Genomic DNA, 7,229 nt, shown 5'->3' with positions numbered 1-7,229 from the left:
ATTAAAGGAAGTAATATGGGAACTGCATTGCTTAAATTTCATTTTCTTTAAGGTGGTTGTCTCAACCAGGGGCAATTTTGCTCCCCAGGGGACATTTGGCAATGTCTGGTAACCCTGTTGGTTGTCACATGGGGTAGAAGTGCGTGCTACTGAAACCTATTAGGTAAAGGGTAAGGATGCTGCTAAACATCTTATGATGCATGGTAAAGTTTCCCACTAGAGAGAATTATCCGGCTCAGAATATTAAGGTTGAGATATCCTACTCCAAGGCTAAGAACATGTGTTATTCCTTAATCGTCTTTGATTTGATGCAGGACCTAGATTGGAAAACTGTAAAAGAATGTGCCAAGCCCTAGACCCTTTTACTTGAAGCATATTTAATGTTGATTTGCAAATAATAGTGAAGGGGGAAACTGTACTTGTTTCCATCTTTCCTAAGAAGGCATTTAGGCAGACTACTGAAAATTCCAGCGGTCACAGTCATAGCCACAGGGAAGGAGTTGGAGTACTAACGGGCCATTATCTGGTGATAATTGGTCAATATGCCACTTTTCACTTTTACATGTTATTGTAAACCAGTGAAGGGGCTAAGATTTCCCAGAGTTCCTTTAGAAAAACTGCAGTTTCTAAGTGAGTGCCTAGACAGTTGTGCAAAATGGCGGACAGTTTCACATGTAAACTGTATGACTGAGCGATATACTTAAACTCCTTGCTTATATAGAACTTATTTGGAAATTAAAAGTAAGATAATATATGATAAAGATAATGAATTGCTTCCTGCCCACATGTTCTTGTTATTCAACATGCTGATGTCTACCATCTTCACTTCCCCTGGCCTCAGCATTAAGACTGCTTTAAGAATGTCAGATAATCACTCAGTATAAGATAAAAGTGGAAAAAGGAGTTGGGCTGGGGGATTTAGGAATACTTGGAAAGAGGAAAAACAATCAAGGAAAGCTCGAGACTAGCATGGATTGGGCACCACGACTTAAAAGGGGAACAGAGTAGACATCTGTAAGAATGGCTTATCCACATTTCACCAGGAGTATAGTTGGTGGCCACATGGAATGTTACATAGGAAATTCTGTGTGAAATATTTATTACAAAAAGTTCAGAAACTAAGGTTTGGGAATATGTCTATAAGAGATATAGAGATAGCATGTCATTTTTATAAATATACTGAGCAACCAAAATTACCATGCTGTATCTCAATTTTATCAACACACAAGACCACTAGAGTGACAAGAGAAAGCATGTTTATTGGGATTTTTTTTTTAATTTACCAATCAATGGACTTATAAAAATTAACGTTTAAACTGAGAAAATGTTGAAACAGTGGGTTCTTTGAAATGTAGACTACATAAATTTGAAAGTAAAGAATAACTGGACATAGTGGCATTTACTGGAATAAATGACAGGATTCAAAATTTTCTGTAATATGCTTAGAAAACTTAACATAGCTGTGGCTGGAAAGGAATATTATCTCAGTAAGTTTCTTGGAATTTAGCGTATGTGATTTTGAAGTGAAAAGTAGTTGAATCCAGTGGTATCCGGAAAGCTAAATGCCAGGACTCAGAAGGTTAATAAGGTTTCTACAGCTTTAACCCAATTGAAATGGCAGAGGTGGTAATACTGCATGCCAAGGAAGCTGGGGATTGCTGGAGAGGCTGAGAAACACAATCAGGGGAAAGCAGGTGCACGGGGCACGATAGTGAGGGACTAAAGATATTCCAAGGAGGAGAGTGGAGGCAGGAAAACAAAGCTGATGAAGGACAGAAGTCAATGTGTGTACTGCCATCCGATAGGGTCCAGTGTAGTAAGGAGTTAGCTACAGTTATACCAGAGATTGGAACATGAAATTAGGAATTTGAAAAGAAAAATCTTAAAGTGACTATCAGGCTCAGTAAAAAATAGCTTGAGGTTGGTAGTTGAAGTTGTTGCTATAGAATGTTATTTCCCAAAGTGTGCTTCGTGGCTTACCTGCACCAGAAGAATTACGTGAGTTGTATTTAAGGTGCAGATATATGAGCCCCACAACAGGCCCGGGTCAGGAACTCCTTGCTAGGCATAAGAAAAAGCTTTTACAAGATTCTAATGTGGTTGAGTTGCACACTGAAGAATGAGATATACAGCATCTGCAATGAGGAAAACCACACGTGTCAGTGGTCTCAGACTGATACTTGAGCTAATCACGAATAGAGATGAAAGGAGATCTGCACAGTCTCTGCCTATGGGGCACTGTCTGGATCATTGACAATTACCATCAAGGTTGTCCCCAGGATCCTGGTGTGACTATATCTTAAATAATTGACTTTTTTTTATGCCACAATTACAGTGAAATGTAATGTAAAGTAGAAAGTATCTCATAAAGGTTAGCATGCCATTTTAAAGGTTATATTAATTTAGTGAGGTGAGAAAATGACTTGGTTTATAAGGTTTACTTTCCTCATAAAATGAAAGTCTAAAATATAGGTAATTTGACATTAAAAAAAAGTTCTGTTTTTTTTTTATTTCTCAGATTGTAAGATTCTTGAGGGTAAGAATATTGCTTATGTTTCTTTACACTCAAATTATGCTCAATAAATATTTGCTTGAAAGAATTAGCATAGTAATAGAGAAAAACATGGGAGAAAAAGATGATGTCTGGTTTAAAAAATAATATAAAATAATTGAACACTATTTTACATTCAAACAAGAACCAGGTTTAAAAAAAAATGAAAGAAAAAAGTCATTCAAAAGTATAACAAGAAAAGCAAACAAACAAAAGCTTAAGAGAGACAAGAAATGTCCAGAACCTATGCAAAGGAAAATTCAACATTCTACTGAGAAACACAAAAAATAAATAACAGGATACATCTTATTCTCAGTAAGATATCATATTAAAAAGTCAATTTCATTAATCCCAATAAAAACTACAATTAGGTCTCCCCTTCCTTTTTATTTTTCTAATTTTTTTTTAATTATGGTCAAATAAATATAAGAAAATTCACTCTTTTATTCTTTTACAGGTACATTTGAGTGGAATTAAGTAATTCACATTTTTGTGAAATAATCACCACTATCCATCTTTAGAACTTTTTATTTCCACACACTGAAACCCATGAAACATCAATTCTTTAATCCTTTTACTCTCCAGTCCCTAGCAGCCACCATCTTACTTTTTTTTATGAATTTGACTACTCTAGATGCCTCATTTAAGTGGAAACATACAATATTTGCCATTTTGTCAGTGGTTTGTTTTACTTAGCATAAGTAAAAGATTCAAGGTTCATCCAGGTTATAGCATGTATCAGAATTTCCTTCCTTTTTAAGGCTGAATAATATTTCACTGACCTATTCATCTATCAAAAGACACTTGGGTTCATTCCACCTCTTCACAATTGTGAGTAATGTTCCTATGAACGTTTGGTGTAAAATGTCTGAGTGCTTTTTTAATTCTTTAAGGTTTATATCCAGAAGTGATATTGCTAGATCAAATGGTAATTATATTAATTTCAGATTAATCAATTTAAGTTTTTGAGGAATCACTGTACCATTTTCCAGGGTCTACACTATCTGTATTCCCAAGAGCAATATGCAAGGGTTTCAATTTCTCCACATCTTTGTCAATATTTGTCATTTTCTATTTTGTAATAAGAGCCATTCTAATGGATAAGTGACATCTCATTGTGGTTTTTGATTTGCATTTTCCTAATGGTTAGTGATGTTGAGCTTCTTTTCATGTATGTATTGGTGATTCATATATTTCCTTTGGAGGAATGCCTGTTCAAGTCTTTGACCCATTTATTTATTGTGTCGTTTATTTTTACTATTGTTATTGTATTGTAGGAATTCTTTATATATTCTAGTATCAATCAAATATTATTGGAAATATTTTGTGCCACTATATGGGTTGACTTTTAACTCTGTTGATAATGTCCTTTGGTGCAAAAAAGTTTTTCATTTTTATAAAGTCCAGCTTACCTATGTTTGTCTTTTGTTGTCTGTGCTTCTGATGTCTCACATTTTTTTAATTGACTAACTAATTCTAAAGCTTATCTGGAAGAAATACACATGAAAGAATAACTAGAAAATTTCTGAAAGACAAGGATAATAGGGAAATAGACTTCTCCGATAACAAAATGTATTCTGAAATAGCATAACATTAGTTCAAATATAGACAGTGATGCATAGTAGAGAATCTCAAAATATATCCCTGTACAATTAGGAATTTAATATATCACAAATGTAGCACTTCAAGTCAATAATCAGTGTTTAGAAAACTGGCTGGCCATTTGAGGAAAAAAAAGGAAATCTTTTTTCATATCTTTTATCAAAATAAATTTCAAAATAAATTTTAGATTAATCAAAGACTTAAACATAAAATTGATTTAAATATAAAACTTGAAACCAAAAGATTAATGAAAAAACATAGAACACATTTATAATATAATAAGAATGATCTTTCTAAGCTTATTAGGAAATCTAGATGCTATGTTAAAAGTTTTTGTTACATATCAATTTAAAATGCCTATATAGACCTCTTCTCTCAGTAAGCCAATCAAATCTTTTGTTGAAAACAAAAATAAAAGCTTGAGGACTTCCAGTCAAGATGATTGAGAAGGTAAATGCTGTGTTTGCTTCTTTTCACAATCACATGAAAATTACAACTAAACTACAAAACAACCATCATTAAGTACCATCTGAAGTCTAGCAAAACAGAAGTCCTGTAACTAAGGATATACAGAAGAAGCCATGCAAAGACAGCTAGGAGGGGCTGAGATGCAGAACAGCTGGTCCCACACCCATGTGTGGCAATTAAAAATCAGGAGGGATATCTTGGCTGTGGAAGTCCCCCTTGAGAAGTGAGGGGTCTCAGCCCCACACCAGTCTCCCCAGTCCAGGGTTCCTGTGCTAAGAAGACAAGTCCCCATAACTTCTTGCTGTGAAAACCAGCAAGGATTGTGGCTGAGGGGATTGTTGTTGTGTGAGAGAGAGGGGTGCTGGAGTAACAAGTGTTCCTCTTAAAGGGCCCATATATGAACTTACGCACTAACAAAAGGACTTGCTTTGAGCTCCAGCTCTGAGGCAACAGCTCAAAAAGTGCTAGAGACATACAAGAAGGAACTGAATTACCTGGTGTCAAGACAAGGGCTGGAAGGGGTGCTTCCTCCCAGACAAAAGTGCTAGAAGAGCCATTGTACCTATGTTAAGCCTTCCCTCCACCCAGCCTGCAGTTGCAGGTGGGCTCCATATCTGATATTCCATCAAACTGGCTAAAACTGTTTGCTCTGCCCTAGTACTTCTCTGAGACCCCACTCCACCCAACTTTGGGGCCTACTCAAGTTCCCAGTGGCTTTTTCATACAAACAGTCTGTCTTGGCACATGCTGAGAAAATTTCTAAAATTTCTCAAAAGTTCACAACCCCCCAAAAAGCAGCATCTGGCCTCGACGTGCCCCAAACCTCTTGCTAAGCAGTCTCAAGCCCAGCACAAGTGGCAGCTGGCCTCAGTTCACAGCCTAGCCTCTCCCAGTCACCTCCAACCCCAGCACAAGTGGCAACCATCTGCAGATCACTTACAAGCTCATACCGCGTGGCCTTGGGCAGGACATAGGCAGTGGCTGACCTTGTCATGTATCAGAGGCCCTCCTAAGAATCCCCAGAAAGAACGCACACAGTGGATAGCTTCAGACCACACCAGAGCACCACCCAATCAGAGCTCCACAAATGACACACCCAAAGAAGGGACTCAGTAGGTACAAGAGCCCTGCTAAAGTGAATCTTGCTCCATAGAGTCAGCTCTTGCACAACAGCTCCTCCACTGTAGTCATAGCCAATCCTCACAACTAATCAACCTGAGGGCCATTCCCACCCATTGATCTGCCAACACCAATCAAGGCTCAAATACAACAGAAGGGCACTCATATACCACACAAGGAACACCCCTGGAGCACTTGGCTCAGGTGACCAGGGAGACCCCACAGGACACCTACTACATAAGACTACTTTACTAAATTCAGGAGACATAGCAGCTCTATCTAATACATAGACACAAACACAGGGAGGCAGCCAGAATGGGGAAACAAACAAACATATCTCAAATGAAAAAATAGAACAAAAATCTAGAAAAAGAACTAAACAAAATGGAGACAAGCAATCTACCAGATGCAAAATTCAAAACATTAGTTATAAAGATGCTCAGTGATCTCAGTAAGAACTTCGACAAAGAAATAGGAAACATAAAATTGGAGATAGAAAACAAATAAACAAATAAAAAGAACCAGTCAGAAATGAAGAATACAAAAACCGAAATAAAGAACACATTACAGGGAATCAACAGTAGATTAGATGAAGCAGAGGATCGAATCAGTGAATTGGAAAAAAAAGTAGCAGAAATACCCAATCAGAATGGAAAAAGAAAAAAGAATCCAATAAAATGAGGAAAACATCAAACATACCAGTATTCACATTATAAGATTACCAGTAGGAGGAGAGACAGAACAAGGAACTGAAAACCTATTTTAAAAAAATGATGACGAGAAACTTTCCTAACCTGGTGAAAGAAATAGACACACAAGTTCAGGAAGCACAGAGTCCCAAACAAGATGAACACAAACAGGCCCACACCAAGACACATCATAAGTAAAATGACAAAGGTTAAAGACAAAGAGAGAATCTTAAAAGCAGCAAGAGAAAAGCAATTAGTTACTTACAAGGGAGTTTCTATAAGATTGTCACCTGATTTCTCAATAGAAATTTTGCAGGCCAGAAGGGATTGGGACAAAATATTCAAAATGATGAAAAGTAATGGCCTATAATCAAGATTAGTCTACCCATCAAACTTATCATTTAGAATCAAAGGATAGATAAAGAACTTCCCAGACAAGAAATAGCTAAAGGAGTTTATCGCCACCAAATCAGTTTTACAAGAAATGTTAAAAAGGCTTTATTAAGAGAAAAAAAGAAATCAAAAATATGAATAATAAAATGCGACAACTACATATCAATCAATAATTACTTTAAATGTAAATGGATTAAATGCTCCAGTCAAAAGACAGGATAGATGAATGGATAAGAAAATAATACCCTTACATATGCTACCCACAAGAGACTCAATTCAAATTGAAAGACACACACAGATGAAAGTTAAAGGATGGAAAAAGATATTTCATGAAAATGGAAATAAAAATAAAAGTTGAGTAACAATACTGATACCAGACAAAATAAACTTTGAAAAAATGCTATAAC

This window comes from Pteropus alecto, unplaced genomic scaffold (assembly GCF_000325575.1).
Source record: "Pteropus alecto unplaced genomic scaffold, ASM32557v1 scaffold270, whole genome shotgun sequence".
NCBI classification, from domain to species: domain Eukaryota; kingdom Metazoa; phylum Chordata; class Mammalia; order Chiroptera; family Pteropodidae; genus Pteropus; species Pteropus alecto.
Note: the sequence above shows the minus strand (reverse complement) of the source record.